This window comes from Thermobia domestica, chromosome 1 (genome assembly GCF_964235325.1).
Source record: "Thermobia domestica chromosome 1, izTheDome1.hap1.1, whole genome shotgun sequence".
In the NCBI taxonomy this organism is placed as follows: Eukaryota; Metazoa; Arthropoda; class Insecta; order Zygentoma; family Lepismatidae; genus Thermobia; species Thermobia domestica.
This window is the reverse complement of record NC_137454.1, coordinates 116,231,932-116,249,065: the sequence shown is the minus strand read 5'-3', so window position 1 is coordinate 116,249,065 and position 17,134 is coordinate 116,231,932. Positions and strand designations below refer to the sequence as shown.

General features: G+C 33.4%; 2 protein-coding genes across 4 annotated transcripts in view; one reads left to right on the top strand and one right to left on the bottom strand.

Annotated features, from left to right (window-relative positions):
• The window catches only part of sr (zinc finger domain-containing protein striped), a 619,548-nt gene that overhangs the window by 548,040 nt on the left and 54,374 nt on the right, over positions 1-17,134 (bottom strand). For both annotated transcript variants that reach the window (XM_081762151.1, XM_081762177.1), the window contains exon 2: positions 3,661-3,726. The gene's annotated coding sequence lies outside the window, so the exon portion shown is untranslated. The remainder of the gene's footprint in view (positions 1-3,660; positions 3,727-17,134) is intronic.
• The window catches only part of LOC145688248 (uncharacterized), a 211,348-nt gene continuing 205,281 nt past the window's right edge, over positions 11,068-17,134 (top strand). For both annotated transcript variants that reach the window (XM_081762210.1, XM_081762190.1), the window contains exon 1: positions 11,068-11,170. The gene's annotated coding sequence lies outside the window, so the exon portion shown is untranslated. The remainder of the gene's footprint in view (positions 11,171-17,134) is intronic.

Here is a 17,134-nt window from a genome sequence, read left to right as displayed (position 1 = left end):
AAGAAAATGTTAATAATTGCATGTGTGTAATCGTTCTGTACAAATTTTATGTCTCTTTATCGTACAAGCTTGGTAATTGGACCTATTTCTTTGTGTTCTGAATGCCCCATATTTCTTACCTCTGGATTTTTTCGTTTAATACTAATAACACTAGAGAATTATTTTTATTAGCCTTTTAAATTTTCAGAGAAAGAAGAAATAATATCAAATTCATACTTCATAACAGTCCATACTATAAGTTTCAATTACGTTACAATCAATGACTATCGTTTTAGCTCTGTGATTTCATAGAATACAAGTTCCATTATACATAGATATTTATAAAATAGATAACAGAACCATAACGATGCTAAAATATTCTAACTGTACAGCAAGATACAGTTAATTCTTATCTCATCGGCACGGTGGCTCTGTGGTAGGGCGCTTACCTCTGGCGTGTAGGTTCCCTGGTGTAAACCCCGGCCAAGTAAGCTTGTAGTGGACATTATCGTATCCGTGGGTTTTCTCGAGGTACTCCCGTTTCCTTACACTTTCTCATTTCATCAATTTTTCCATCATCATTGACTTAGTTTAATCATCTCTCCCTTAGCCGAAATGATATAATCATGGGACGTTAAACTGAAAGATTTTATTTCATTTTCGGTGCCTTCTTTTCATGGTAATGTAGAAAACAAAAACTTACTTTTTATGGCTTACTTAATGTAATCTGACTTTAGAAAATAGTTAGGCAAACTTAGAAATGAAATAAACATATTCAACGATACTTCTTTTTAACATTGTATTGTTAAGTGCATAATTAAAAGAGTACATTGTCATGAATTCCCTGTCAAAGAACGGATAATCCCTCTACAGCCCACAGACTGCATTATTTTTCACTCTATGTATAGTAGGGTTGCCACCTTCCTTCAGCTATTCGGTGAGGGGGGGAGAGATATCAGCATTTCTTTTTCCGTAACAATGCAATATAAGTCTATCTATAGTGAAAAGGGAATCATATATACAGGGTGTCCAATATACAATGCAACCCTGAGTTTGGGAAAGTAGAACTTTTGAACCTGAAGTGATACACAAATAATGGTTATAGTAAAATGAAGCTTTGTTCATGCATATTTTTTTAAACTAGGAATCAACGATTGAAGTACACTAGAAACCAGATAGTGTTGCCAGATGTTACCGAAGGTTTTTTTTTCGCAAATCACTTAAATTGACTCAAAAGTCATACGTATGGATGTTCTGTTATTAACTTTCAATTTGTTTAGTTGGAGTAGCTTGGAAACTATGGGGCAGAAAAAAGAGTTTTTCATTCCCACCGATAACCATTTGGATGAGACCTCTGTAAGGGAGAACTAGGAAAATGGTAGTTTTCATAAATTAACACTCTGAATTGGCAACACTGCTGATGTTTCAGTGAATCAAAAGGTGTGTTGATGATCTGTCTACATTATGCAAATCCTGAAAACAATGAAAAAGAAACTTTGAAATTATATATAACAATATGGTCAATTTGAATAGTATGTAGCCCATGTATAGACCTATATGCTACATACCTAAATACATGCAAAGTAAAATAATATAAATAGATAACTATCCGAATACTTTAATTTTTATTGTAGCAACAGCACTGTTTGTTGTTATTATTATTACTTCAGCTGCAGCCACTTCCAGGAACATATTTCTCAAAGTTACTGGTCTTACAATATGTTTTTACAAGTCGTCAAATACTGTATCATGAAGCAGAAACACTACAATAGCAGTCATTTCTAAATATTAATGTTGATTTCCCTAAGTTGTCGTGATTTTTTGATATTATTGAATGCACCATAAAATCATGATAACATTATAACATAAAATGTAAAATGTTTGATTTTGAAAAATTTCACACTAGTATTACAAGACTAGTAGTTTTGAGAAATACGTCCCAAGTCTACTGTTGCTGCTGCTGCTTCTCACATTTAATTGTATATTTCTGGTTACTTGTTGCTCCCTTGAGAAGTCAATCTTCACCAATTGCAAAGTGAGCTTAAAACACTTTCTGTGGCCAGGCACATTGTTACCTGGTTAACGCTTTGTGAGTTTTCCTCTTATTATGAAGACTGTATAAATAATGTAGAAAAAAGTTATAATAATATTAATATTAATAATGGTAGTTACCAATTTCATCAATAAATATGAAAGTCGATATTTTGTAAAGTCCAGACAGAGGCACATCGGTACAAGAGATATTTTTCTCTAAAATCGAGACTGTTACAACAAAATCGGGACGAGTAGAAACCCTAATATTCAGCAAAGAGAGCAAATCAAACTTGTTCTATTGTGTGCTAGATCTTGAACTAGTGATACTATGCATTATTAAAGCGAACATTGTCTTTTTTTTTGGTTTCCTCTCTCATTAAGGATCTTGACTACAGGGAAATTAAACTACTGCTAATTTTAGATTTTTTCTGTAATATCTTCAAAACAAATAAAAATATTCGAAAAGTAGAAACGTAGTGAACTAGACAATACGATTTTGCATGTGATACCGTTATCACAACTCATTTATCTGCTTTCAATTTGCAACTGTAGACAGATTTAACATTTTTTGCGGGTTCTGTAAATACTGGCGTACCAAAAGCAGATAGGTTAATTGTGGTAAAGAAATCACATGCAAAATCGCATTGTCTAGTTCACTACGTTTCTGCTTTTCGAATATTTTTATTTGTTTTGAAGATATTACAGAAAAACTCTAAAAATTAGCAGTAGTTTAATTTCGCTGTAGTGAAGACCCTTAATAATAACCCCAAACTACACGAATACGTCTCTAATCAAATACACATTATGTTTTACAAAAATTGGAATACTTTTACATAGTTTTCAGGAAAATATGTTATTTACAATAAGGGAAGAGGGTTTATTTTTTCATTATTGAGCCATTCTAATTTACCAGTAAAGAAGATTGAGGTTCTCAGAAAAAAATACAACATATTCTATGATAACCGAAATTGAATGATTTTATTTTATGGAAGCTACTTTTTAAAAAAATTATAATGTGTGTGTGTGTGTGTGTGTGTTAGTTTGCGTTTGTGTCTGTATTAATATTGCATCAAAATCAAACATTTTTTAAAAAACATAAAATGATCGTGTAACAAATTCCTTAAATTAGGGGAGGGGTAAATTCACTTTCTCATTATTGGAATATTTTAACACTAAGATATGGAGATAATCGATTATTTTTAATGTACGCTATACATTGTCAAAATTGAACACTGTTTACGTAGATTATCCTTCAAAATTGTCTGTATGCATATGTGCAAACTTGGAACGTAGGATTAATTTTACTTCTTTGACCCCTTATTCCTCACTGATTGCAACCCCAAATAATAGAGTTATGTGAAAAAGTTGAAGGAATTTACATAATGAATTTTATCAAAAATCGGATATAGTATTATAGTCTGGGGTCCGGCTGTTCCCCCCTCCCCTAGCTTTTACCTCCTAGATCCACCACTGAAGTGAAACTGTCCTTTTATCAGGCAATATTATTTTAAAATTCCTAAATAACAAAATCACGCACCAGTAACGCAAATGTATAGTAATATGCCTCAGTCTTAGTACAATGTTTGAAAACAACAACCTTCTCAAGAAGTGTATTTAAAATAATAATAATAAAGCTGAGAAACATACCTGATGACAACGATACACGGTTTTCATTGTTGACACACCACAGTCCAAGAACGCCACTGTCGATAGCTATTAATATGAAAAAGATAAAAATTACATAAAATTAGTATTTTATAAAGAAAAATAAACAATGATTTTAATATATTTCTAGCAATTTTTCTTTTTTTAAAAAAAAATATACTAATGCTCGAATACGTGCTTTTTTTAATTGAAAAACAAAAACTTTCATTATTTAGCAGTATATTGAAGTAATAACCCTTATTTCATTTTTATTTATTAACCAGTTTTTCTTTTCCTTCCTTTTTGTAATAGTAACACTGTGATGGATATATAGCTCGTTGGTGATGTTGTGACTCCTTATATGCCGGTTTTGTCGCTCTGCTTGGCTTTGGCCACAATATCATCCATTTTTTTCTGTGATTGGTTACCCTTGCGAGTTCTATCTTCGATATCAAAGTTTCCATAACGAAAGGCGCTTAAGGATCTTCACTACAGCGAAATTAAAACTACCGCTAATTTTAAAGTTTTTCTGTAATATCTTCAAACCAAATAAAAATATTCTAAAAACCGAAACGTAGTGAACTAGACAATACGATTTTGCATGTGATATCTTCACCACAATTCACCTATGTTCTATTTACAGAATCCGCATATTTCGGTATGCCCTATTTACAGAATCCGCAAAAAATGCTAAATCTATCGACACTTGCTAATCGAAAGTAGATAGATGAGTTGTGATAACCGTATAACATGGAAAATAATATTGTCTAATGCACTACGTTTTTGCTTTTTGAATTTTTTCATTTGTTTTGAAGATATTACAGAAAAACTCTAAAATTAGCGGTAGTTTAATTTCGTTGTAGTGAACACCCTTAATTATCTATTTTGCAGCTGCTTTTGATAATGTATCTTGCTTATAAACATTACAAATTTCTGTATGGGCTGCACAGCATTTGCGCCTTGATCGAAATAAAGTTGTAAAATGTAACATAATATTGTAGAAAGTTAACTTATTTTCATGGCGCAATTATCTTACGTTAGATTATAAGAATCCCACCAATTTTTACACATCTACTAACTTCAACAGAAAGCTGTCTAATGACGTTAGGCTGGATCTGCTGCGGCGCATATACCCTGCAATTTGATACACTAACGCTATCAGGTGCGCAAAAGGCTCACTATTTTTTAGACTACCTGATATTTTGATCCAGTTTTCATTAATGTAATGAGCTATTCCCAAGGATATTTCAATAATTTTGATAATTAATTATTATGCATTTGTTCATGCACGTTTCGTAGGGAGGCTCATTTTATAGGAAGTTACTGTCCTACCTTTATTTTATATATCTAACTAAATTACTGGGGTAAGAAAAGTGTGGAGAAATTTTAAAGAAATACTTAAAAGAAATTACTAACTTCAAAAACGCATTATAAAGTAGAAAATACAAACAAAAAAAGATATAAGCTGATTTCAAAAATACACTAAAAAGCAGAAAATAACAAAAGCGACAAAAAGCAGAAAATAGTAATAATAATAATAAAGCGCTAAGAAGAAATTGCAATTTATTACCATTATCTGTAAAAAAGAATTTTTGAAGTCGTGCCAAGCTAAACATGTTAATGCCTCATAAAATTATCAGCAAAATAATTTTATATTAAACATTAATTTCTTCGGCTTGACACAACTTCAAAATATTATTATAAATAATAGTAATATGTTATTTTCTACTTTTAGGTGCTTTATTATTATTATTTTCTACCTTTTAATGCTTTTTTGAAATCTGTTCATATTTTAAAAAATATTTTTATTTTAATTTCCTACCCTACAAATTACTCATCTATGACACATGAAACCAAGAAATGTTACCGACTTAGACAGGACAGTCTCTCATTTTATCCTAGTTTATTAATATGAGAGAAAAATAAAACATGATTGTCACAGTAGCCACAAATATTTATGACCAAAAAGTGTTAGGATGGAGTAAAACTTGACGGTCTTAGAAACCTACAAAATTGTGACTATAATCTTCCTTATTATTTTTTTCAAAAAGATTCTACAATACCATGTATTCTAAAAAAAAAAAAAAAAAAAAAAGTATTTACACCATAGTGAAGTTTAAATTTACAGTTTATTCATTTAAAAGAAAATTTTTGAGAAGTAACACACGACAACTCACGGATGATTTGTGAAGTTGAATAACAATCCTGTGGAGGATTAGGGAGCAGGGTTGTTATCAACATTGGGAGACGGGCAGATTTGAGGCTTATTCTGGGCGGACATCAATTTCATCTCACTTTCCTTTGTGGCAATCGGACATAAATCATCACATTTTTTTCCCAAACAACACGTTTCAAATCGGATTATTGGGGGACAGTCCCCCCAGTTCTAAGATTGGAAGGGGCATGTCCCCCTCATCCACCCGGGATTTGCGCCAATGTATAGGAGACGTGGAACTATTTCTACAGCTTAACATGGGATCTGAACCACATGAGCTGCCGGCGGGAATCGAACTCAGGTCTCCCGTGCCGAAAACTTGTACGCTAACAATATAGCCACAAAGAATATTGTTCTGTGTGTACGCGTACTTCAAGATGTCTGTGTATTTACCAGCGCGCGGGGCTGGGGGTCTAGGCCCCACTCTCAGTTTTTGAGTGACGAAAATGATGTAAGCTATTATTTACATATTTTTGAAAGTTTATAGTAAACTCATGATATACCTATCATAGTCTTTGTTCTGGCAGTCCCCCAGTTTTTACCTTCTAGATCCGCCACTGGTATTGGCAACTCCTATCTCGCTCCTTTCTTGCGGATCTCCTTGAATAACATAAAATTACTACACACTATTTCAAGTAATATAAATTGGCATAAAATTTATAGTTCAATTCAGGATCATATAAGGATATTCTGAACCTTCTTGGCTAAAAGAAAAGGGATGACTGCAAATATATTACGTCAAAAACAACAGTAAAAAAAAATGATCTGATCACTGTTGAGATAGGAAACAATCATATGCAAATGATTGTATACTTGTGGGTGGGTAGACTATTTCTGAAAAATAATTATAGTTGCTTTGAAGGAAAGATTAAATTACAATCATTTTCTTATAAGTAGTTTGTGTAGTGTCTTATATTTCAATAATATCGTCACACTGTACAAAATAAATAAATAAATAAATAAATAAAATAGTGTTTAAACACTTTTAAACCTACAGGGACATGGGTTTAAAAGTAAATGAAGATAAAACGAAATACTAGGAAGTTCATCGGGAACGTAATACGGCAAATTATGGATGTATTAAAATATTGAATAATGCTTTTGATAAAGTGGAGACTTTCAAATATCCAGGATCAATATTAACAGACGAAAACCATATTCACGAAGAAATTAAATGTCGACTAAAAGCGGAGAATTCGTGTTATTATTCAATTCAAAATCTCTTGTCGTTGCGAATTCTCTCGAGGAATTTGAAGTTTAAAATATATAAAACGATAATCATGCCTGTTGTTCTGTATGACTGTGAAACATGGTCGCTTACTCTAGGGAAGAACAAAGACTGAAAGGATTTGAGAACAAGATACTGAGAGGAATATTCGGACCCAAGAGGAACGGGAATGGTGAATGGCGGAAGCTTCATAACGAGGAACTACATAATTTATACGGTTTACCAAATATTGTTAGGGTCATCAAGTCTAGGAGGCTCAGGTGGACAGGTCATGTAGCCAGAATGGAAGAAAGTAGGAACTCTTTCAAAGTCTTAAATGGAAGACCAATCGGAAAACGACCATTAGGAATACCTAGACGCAAATGGGAGGACAATGTTAAGATGGATCTCGCAAAAGTAGGAGTACAAAGTAGAAACTGTATCCAGTTGGCTAAAGATGAATGGAAGTCAGTGGAGAGCTTTTATGAACGCTGCATTGAACCTCCGGGTTCCATAGGCCATCGCGTTAGTTACAGTTTTTGTGGAAAAAATGGATCTTATTTTTTAATATTCTACGCTTATCCAAAAATCGTATTTAAAACACTTCTTGTCAAAATTTTAAAAATAAAGTTATAAGAAATTTTGCAAACTCTACGATAACTATAGGATGTTTAGAAATTAAAGTGAGCAAACTCCGGAAGGTGATTCCTTAAACAAAGATCAAGAAATGTCTCCTTTTAGAGTTAAAACCATCCAAAATGCAAAATGCCGTTATTTAAAACGCCATGGCTTCAAAACTATAAGATCTATCACAAGCAGTCGAAAGAATTGATGTTAGATGTGGAATTTCTGATGCAGCTACGCATAATAATTTAGTTGAAGATGTGATGTATATTTGTATTTGGTCTAGGAATTAATTCGTGCGGTTGGTACGCACACATTGAAGCTGTAGTACAAACACAAAATACATAAATACCTTAAGAAAAATATTGTCCATCGCTAGCCACCACTTTCGCCCATCTGTCAGGCAATGTACGGATTCCGTGGCGAAAGAAGTCCTCATCCTTGGAAGCGATCCAGTCAGAGACCCATGTTTCGATATCTTCTGAAGAAGTAAACCGCTGTCCAATCAAATCGTTGTTCATGCAATCGAACAAGTAGTAGTCCGAAGGAGCAACGTCTGGTGAATACGGCGGGTGGGGTAAAACTTCCCATCCGACATTTTCTAAATAGGTTTTGACCGGTTTTGCGACATGTGGGCGAGCGTTATCATGTTGAACAATAAGTTTATCATGTCTGTTCTCCCATTCTGGTCGTGTTCTGGCCAGAGCTTGCTTCAAACGCATTAATTGTCGTCGATAACGTTCTCCATTCATAGTTTCACCCGGTTGCAGCAGCTCATAGTACACCACACCTTTCATATCCCACCATATGCACAGCATAACCTTTGCACAGTGAATATCTCGTTTTGGTTGTGATGGACCTGGTTCACCTGGTTTCACCCAGGCCTTTTTTCGTTTAGGGTTCTCGTAATGGATCCACTTCTCATCACCCGTAATAATTCGATGCAGAAACCCCTTTCTGCTCTGTCGTTGAAGCAGCAATTCGCAAATGGTTTTTCGTCTTTCAACGTCTCTGTCTTTCAATTCATGTGGAACCCAATGTGACATCTTTTGAATCATTCCCATGGCTTTCAAGCGTTTGGAGACTGTTGTTTGATCAACGCCTAATGCTGCTGCAAGTTGTTCCTGCGTTTGACACGAATCCTGCTCGAGCAATGCTGTCAATTCTTCGTCTTGAAATTTTTTTGACTGTCCAGCTCGCTCTTGGTCTGCCAAGCCGAAATCACCACTTCTAAACCGTGCAAACCACTTCTGACACGTTCGCTCAGCTAGAGCATGGTCACCATACACTTCCACCAAAATACGATGACTTTCAGTCGCACTTTTCTGCATGTTAAAGTAATGCAGCAGGACACCCCGCAAAAACACTTTATCAGGCACAAATTGCGCCATGTTCACTTAACTACAAACTGGTGTTGTTGACGCTTTAATCCACTGCCCTATACTACGAACGATACGCGATGACAGGGGTTTGCAACACATGTGTGGATACACGGAACTGTGGGACGCTCCGTTCGTTGCGCCATCTCTTGTCCACCCGCACGAATTAATTCCTAGACCAAATATTTAAAAAAAAAAGTTTAAAGGAAGTGTTAATGTTAAAAAGCAACAGCTTTGAATAAAAAGAAAGGAATCAGATTGAAGGATTTGTACTCTCACAATTATTGAAAAATAATATTAAGATAACGTATGTGTTATCATAGGTTGTATAATAATAACCATTTTCCGTGTTGAAAGAGTGAATAACATTAATTGAAAGTGAGTTGAAATAAGTTTAGTGACCACATATTGTAAATTGCGTCAAGTGGGAAGGCAAACAATAATATATTTTTGACATATATAGTACTGTACTACATAATAAATAAACATAATAAATAAACATGCATTCGAGTAAAATTTAAAAAAAAATATATATATGAATTAATAATTATCAATGAACGACATAGATTTTAACGCCTTAACAATTAATTTTCTGTTGTTTTCAAAAACTACACATAAGAATTTACCCTTGAGCAGGTCATTTTTTATTAATTCTATGTGGTTATCGATTGATATATCCTTGATCTTTGGACACTATCACGTAGTTAAACAAAAATAAATAAATAAACAAAATTTAAAAGTTAATCAAAATTTTTGGGTTTTATACTATCTCATTAACCATATTCTGTAGTGTCCTAATGAGAAAAACTTGCTGAGGATATAATTCAATTTCTTCTTAATTGGTGACTTGGCTACCATACAGCTCTAATTTTTAGGTTTACAAAATATATATATATATATATATATATATATATATATATATATATATATATATATATATATATATATATATATATATATATATATATATATATATATATATATATATTCTTGAAAACTGCGTATGATGATTTCAACTCATCCATATAATTTTGATTAGCCCAATGACACCTATTGATTACTATATCTCTCATCTTTGGACAATTGCGAATCTGGGTGCACCAATAATTTAAAAATGAGAAAGACAGGCTTAAAGTTGTCTATTCTCTTCTGAAAATTTGGCAGCTAGCACGATGAAGCTATCACCTTGTATCCTATACTGTATGTTTTTTAGAAGTTTTTATATATATATATATATATATATATATATATATATATATATATATATATATATATATATATTGCAATTTATATAAGTTGTTCTTGGATCCAGAGATGTGGATGTTGGTTACGTCACCAAACCAAGCTAAACAATTATCTCTCTGTTACGAATGCAATCTTTGATATTGTAAAATTTCTTGATTTTGTGCGGATAAACTTATCAGCGGACTCATGATGCTTATGCATGAGTTCTTATAAATAACGGTAAAATTAATAGTCATATTCAGTAGATCTTAACGTGAGATTAGATTTTTTTAGAAAGTGGTTCTATTGCAAATCTTCTTTCCTTTCGCGTTATGAGACTAGCAATGAAATCAATCCATCAGATGCTAAGCCTATTTTTAACCACATACTTACATGTTAGCACTGTTAATATAGAAAAAATAATAAAAAGAAAGAAAGAAGCAATAAGAAATATATATATATATATATACAAAGGTGTGTGTGTGTGTCTGTGATGATGTGATGAGTTACCTAGACAATGATAAATAAAATTAGAAAAAGAACTTATATAAGGCTGCCAATAGGAGACAGATTCTTGTATTGTGAGAGTCGAAAGAGAAAATATCTTGGCGGCGTGCACGTAGATATTCCGCCACCCACGGTATACTTAGCTTTGTGAATCATAACCACGGAAATAACACCCAAGGTTCTGACCCACGCCCCGCCCCCATCCGTGGCCAGATATAAACCCATCGCGGCCTTGTCTCCAACCTTTCGTCAGACAGACTACCAGTCGATGACCTTTGGAAAACTGGCAAACTATTCAGCGACGACGAACTGTGCCTTCGATTCGTTTTTACACAAGAACGAGTATAGAACATTCTCGTAAGTTTTTTATGTGTTTATATGACAAAGGATTTTTTTCAAAGATAACTTTTCTGCGTGATGCAAGAAATATTTTTCGAAGTTAATTTCATTTATCGTAATATTTACTGATCAGAGATTACAAAAATATTACGTGATTGTTAATCACGCTATGTTATTACACAGAACATATTAATTTAATTTGATTGCATTAATATTGGATCATTTCAATAAAGTATGTACTAAAAAAAACAATTAAAGTGAAATGTGCTGTTCTTTGTTCGAAACGTACAAGGGAAGAATATCTAATCCAATTTTGATGTTGAAAATGTCGTTGAAACTACCTTTTTGTTAAAGTCCCGACATAATACATTAGATGACAATGATATATACATACTGTACTTGCAGAACCAACTGAATTATTATTATCCCGTCTTCCTTTTAACTCCTCGACCGAGCAGGTGATAGTAATATAGTAGTAGTATAAAGAATATTACTATTTCTATGTAATTCTTCCTTTATTCTGGGATTTCCAGCAAGTTTCTTACTACGTATTTTGCATGTGTCCAGAATTACGTTCTTCTGTACTTTATTTATATATTTTTCTTCAATATTGATTGTTTTAAGTACCTTTTTCCACACCTTGTGGACCACTCCGGTATCTGTTTTACTTGTTATTATTTTCCATTTTCTTCTCATGTTTTGGGCTATTTTTCTTTATGTGTTTTCTTCAGGTTTATTGTTTGGCATTGTGATGTCTACTAGATGCACATCGCTATCTTTGCTTATTATTGTCACGTCCGGGCCCTATGAAGATGTAGTTTTTTGGTTGATCACTATTATTCTATGCAAGTAAAGTTTGTGTTTGTATGTTTATATTATTATTATTATTATTATTATTATTATTATTATTATTATTATTATTATTATTATTATTATTATTATTATTATTATTATTATTAAAAGTGTTATGTGCGTCACCGTTAATTGAAGACCAACAATTGATACAATCTGCTACAAGCACTTAACACTAAATTTCTTTACATATAGAGTAAATAAATAAACAATATCTTCCCGCAGAGTAGAAACTATGAACTATCATTGGCAACGAAATGACATATCGGTACATTTTAGAGCCGTAAAAATTTTCTCTCGATTTCCTGAAAAACTACACATGATAATTTATCCTCAAAGTTATGTAGTTTTGTTGGGTTCTATGTGACCTAAATATTGATATGTATACGTTATCTTTGCACAATATTGTAACTAATTAACTAACTGTATGGCCTATGGAACCCGCAGGCTCAATGCCGCGTTCACAAAAGCTCTCCACTTAATATTGTCCTCCCAATTGAGCCTAGGTCTTTCGAATGGCCATTTTCCGATTGGATTTCTAGTTAAAACTCTGAAAGCGTTCCTACTTTCTTCCATTCTGGCTACATGACCTGCCCACCTGAGTCTCCTAGACTTGATGACCCAGTTTGGTAAACAGTATAAATTACGTAGTTTCTCGTTATGATGTTTCCGGCATTCCCTATTCCCGTTTCTCTTGGGTCCAAATATTCGTCTCACAAAGGATCTTTTGTTCTCAGATACTTTCAGCCTACGTTCTTCTTATGGTTAGTAAGTGATCTCATCCTTAATAATCTTGGCATTGCAGAAGGACGCAAAACTCTAATAATAATAATAATAATAATAATAATAATAATAATAATAATAATAATAATAATAATAATAATAATAATAAATGTAATGTATCAAAGCATGTAAGCGGCAATCATTAAATACGTTTTATCTTGATTTAAAAATCATATCAAATAAAATATTTTCATTATTCACAAAATATATATAACGTACAAAAAATGTAACAAAAATACGTATATATGAATTTGTAATTTAACGCATCCCTATTTGAAATAACCTCCACTTTGTACTGCTGAATACAGAACGATAATTACAATTGATATTTGTTATGCTTTGCACGGAGTGTGATGTCTGCGTTCTTGGCATATCTTGTACAAATCTTAATTACAATATTTAGTAATGAATAATAATAACAATAATAGCGAGTTATTGTGATGTCTGAAATCAGATAGTTAGTATGTAAATTTGAGCTCGTCACATCCTCTTTAATATGTTCAGACGTATTTCTTTTTCATTTTTTTTCTTTTACTGGTACCCTTTTCAAGAAACATATTTTAAGTTAATTATTTATTCCAGCGGAAGACATTACTTTAACTTTCTGCTTCCCATCTCGAGAAATTTAAAATGTCTGTTTTCCCACCCTGCAATCATAATTTTATTTCCATGATAAGTACACTGTGTTAAGTCGCGTTTAGATGAGTCCTGATAAATAAAACGTAATGTTACGAATATTATTTATTCATCATTATTAAAGCAATGTATGTAGTCAAATGAGTTTACTTTTCATTTACATAGTGCAGTTTTATTACGTTATATATTGCTATAAATGTGCAAACGTGAGTCACATTAACATAAAAACTTAAATCCTCTTCCTATATTTTATTACGCTAACGCCGTGTATATTATAAGGAAAATTGTATCTCCAAGTACAAAGTTGCGGGAGAAATGGTTCTATGAATGTGCATTGCCTTTCATTCGCCGCTGATATTTTGAGAACCAAAACATTGATAACGTTGAAATTTTGCGTAGATATAGTGAGCATCGATGACATGAATATCTCTGATAAATATATCCTTGAGGAATCATCGTCATCATCATCATCATTATGCGTTTTCTACCATTATTGTCAAACTACTTGCCGCAATTGAGAAGCTTCCATGCATCAGTCTTCAGATATGTTCTTCGCCTTCACGTACGATTTTTGTTTTAATACTGTCCTATCAATTGCAGCCTCTTTCGCCCTATTGCGCCGCGGTGGCTCAGTGATTGAGCTTTCACCTCTGGTGAATGGGGCCCTTGATTCAAGCGCCAAGTGAGTTTTGTAGTGGACAAATACCGTATACGTGGGTTTTCTCGGGATTCTGAAAGGGACGTAGACCAACAAGTTAACGTGAGATCCCAACCAAATAAGCTCTTACTGGGAATCGAAGCCGGCTGCCCGCGCCAAAGATAAGCACGTTAACCATGTAGCCACGATGCAGCTCGTCATATACATAGCATAACTAACAAAATTAATTCATCATTACGTTCATGTTAATAACAAAAATTAGAAGTTTTCTGGTTGTAATCTTGTAGTTCAACTTGTTCTTCTCGAAGATTAATCTTAACTCACACTTTCTTAGAAAAGTGGATTTTTTTAGCTTCACTTTTTTCTTTTCTTTTTTTTATAAATAAGTTTTCACGTGAAAAAAAATATGAGCGTGGATCGTGTCGTTTGGGCAACTTGACAGCAATGAATCATCGAGTCCAAGCGATGCCAAAGCAGTCAGAGAATAAAAGTTTAAGAAGCCTTGTGACATTGCAGATATAAATAGCAACTAACAATGGAATGCATTATGGCCGTTAAGAACAACCGAAGATGACAAAGGAGAGAAAAAAATAATAATAAAAGACATGACAGTTGCATCTCAGTGTTCAAGACAGTATTTACAGATACCATGCCTGAAAAGTTAATGTAAATAATCCTCTAACCACCTGGTTTCTCTCTCTCTCCTTGAGATACCACATTACGAATATTACTAGGTAATTTTAGTTTCATAATTTATATGTTAATATGCCAGGAATAATAAGAAAATAATAATATTCCTTTGCTCGTTCTTTTGGATTTTTTTTCCTTTGAAAAAACATCAATTACAAGAACAGAACATGACGCACGTGAGGTAGGGACCTGCACGGGCCGAATATTTCGGCCCGATCCCAATCCAGCCCGAATGTACGTAGGCCCGGCCCAGCCCGGGCCCGAAGAGTTTTGGAGATTTTCGGCCCGAGCCCCGCCCGGCCCGATAAATTTTTTAAAATTCTTGGCCCAGGTCCGGCCCGGGCCCGATAAATTTTCGAAGTTTCATTTTGTAACATTTTTCACGGGCACACTTCTTCAACGTTTGCCTTTATTTTAATTATCGTTTAACTAATGTCAATAATTATTAAAGAACTAGAGTCGGCCCGCCCAAGCCCGGCCCGAGCAGGTCTCTAACGTGAGGTACAGAACTTAACCGATCTGGACCAAAGTGATATGAAGATAGACCCTCGTGTTGCCCTTGAGACGAGAAATCTCAGAAACGAGACGAGAGTCGGTACAAGTAGTACTTTTTTTTAAATTCAAGACAAGACGCAAAAAAAAAAAAAAAAAACGACAATTCTTGTTTCTTTTTCGAGACGAAAAATTTCTCGCGTCAAGTGAGCAACACCAGTTCATCCAAGTCCTATAGATAGATCTCAAACACAGTTTTAGAGTTGCATGATTTATAGTACAAAAACTATAAAATTTTGAAGTGAGTGTACGAATATAGTGAAGAGAATTTATCAACTTTTAAAGATACACAAGTAGGGTTCGAAAGTTGAAGACCTAAAACATTGCCTAAAAAGGAACTCGTATAAAAAGATCTAAAAATGTCTGAAAAAGGACCTAAAAACTGGGGAAAAAAAGGACGTAAAAATAAGACCTAGTTTAATTAGAATTACATATTTAATGAATATAATTCTCAAGAAATACAAGCTTCTGGTAGGTTAACGGCCTGTCCATCTTCCACAAACTGAAGTAGAAACTAAACTAAGAAAACTTTCCCACTCTCACCCTCCTTGCTGGAGGACATTGTTATGCCTCCTTATCTGGCTTGTGTGGTTGTTGCAGATCTGGTCTTATCAGTCCAGTCGTTGAAGAATGTCTTATCTTTTGAATTTTCTTTACTAAAGAAAAGATGTTTAAGAGGCGGTGGTGATTCGAGTTAACGGCCAGTAAATTTATTGTCGAAAGATGAAGTGCAAAAAAGACGTTAAGACCTATGAAAAGCTTTAAAAAAGACCAATAAACAAAACAAAAGCGCCGAAAAAGGCAAAAAAGTAAAAATAAAATAAAATAAAATAAAGTCCAACGTTTTCTGGCCTACAATGGGCCAAAATGAACATATATTATGTTAAGCTTCGTCTTCGGGCACTCGTGAAAAAGAAGGTTTTTCTTCAAGTTCCGGGCCATATACACAAGTGATTACACAATATTTCGAACAAGGTTTGAATATATTTTTCTATCACATTCTCCGTGGACCTCTCGTAACGGGAAAGGATTCTGATAACTTTTAGATTAAAATAAGGGAAAAAATTAGGTCATAAATTTTGTACATACTTTTATAAAACGAGAGAAACTTTTCGAAAATCGAGGTGAGAAGAAAAAGAATTCTTCGGGAATCGAGACGAGAAAAAAAAAAACTTGTACAAAATTTACAACACGAGACGATAAACTTTACTTCTCGACTGGTTACGTGAGCAACACAAGTTAGTACGCATGTGAAATATGTTTGATGTGTAGATCTTTGGTTCCCGAGTTACGAGTCATGAAATATGGGGGTTTGGACTTCTGTGTGTATATCGTATGCGATCTATAGAACTTATCCAATCTTGACAAAAACTTAGCATGGAGGTAAATCTTGAGTCGTTTAATAAGCATTTGAAATATTTTCCTATATAGACTTTTGGTTCCCGAGTTATTGGTTATCAAATTTGGAGTTTGGACTTAGTCAAATTTTCATCAAAAAGATTCATTGATTGTCATTTTGAATGAGATAAAACAGATCATAATTGTTATTCAGAACAAGACAAAAAGTTATTAATTGCTATTTAGAACAGGGCCAAAATATCACTAATTGCTACTTTGAACAAGCATAAAAGTTCATTCATTACTATTTAGAACAAGACAAAAAATTTGTTAATTGCCATTTAGAACAAGACAAAGTTTATTAATTGCTATTTAGAACAAGACAAGAATTCATTAATTACTCTTTAGAACAAGTCAAAAGTTCAGTACTTGCTATTTACAACAAGACTAAAGTTCATTAGTTACTATTTAGA